The following is a 413-nucleotide window of genomic DNA, read 5'->3' on the forward strand; positions in this document are numbered from 1 at the left end:
ATATTATATTTCAATGATCTGCTTTTGAATTTTTCCCGAAAAATATGATCTTTATATTCTGATATATAAATTAACACGATAAGCAGCATTAAACCCGGCAGTGATGATAATGCCAATTACTATCAACAAGGAACATCATTTAAGTGCCAATTTTTCTATTTATGTTATTAACTGAATTGTTAATAGAGGATGATAATTAGTTAAAAAAAGACAGAAGTTAAATAATAAAATTAAAAAATTAATAACGTATGATTCAATTATTTTCAAATGAATTAATTTTTAATTTTTAAATTAGAGTTGCTTTATTTTAATCATAAAATCAAATGATGATGACAAAATTTTTATTTTGTTTTTTACAAAAAATATTCCATTTGTTTTTAAAAAAAAATATTTTAACTTTATTTATTAAAAGA

Source organism: Atta colombica, unplaced genomic scaffold (genome assembly GCF_001594045.1).
Source record: "Atta colombica isolate Treedump-2 unplaced genomic scaffold, Acol1.0 scaffold189, whole genome shotgun sequence".
Lineage (NCBI taxonomy): Eukaryota > Metazoa > Arthropoda > Insecta > Hymenoptera > Formicidae > Atta > Atta colombica.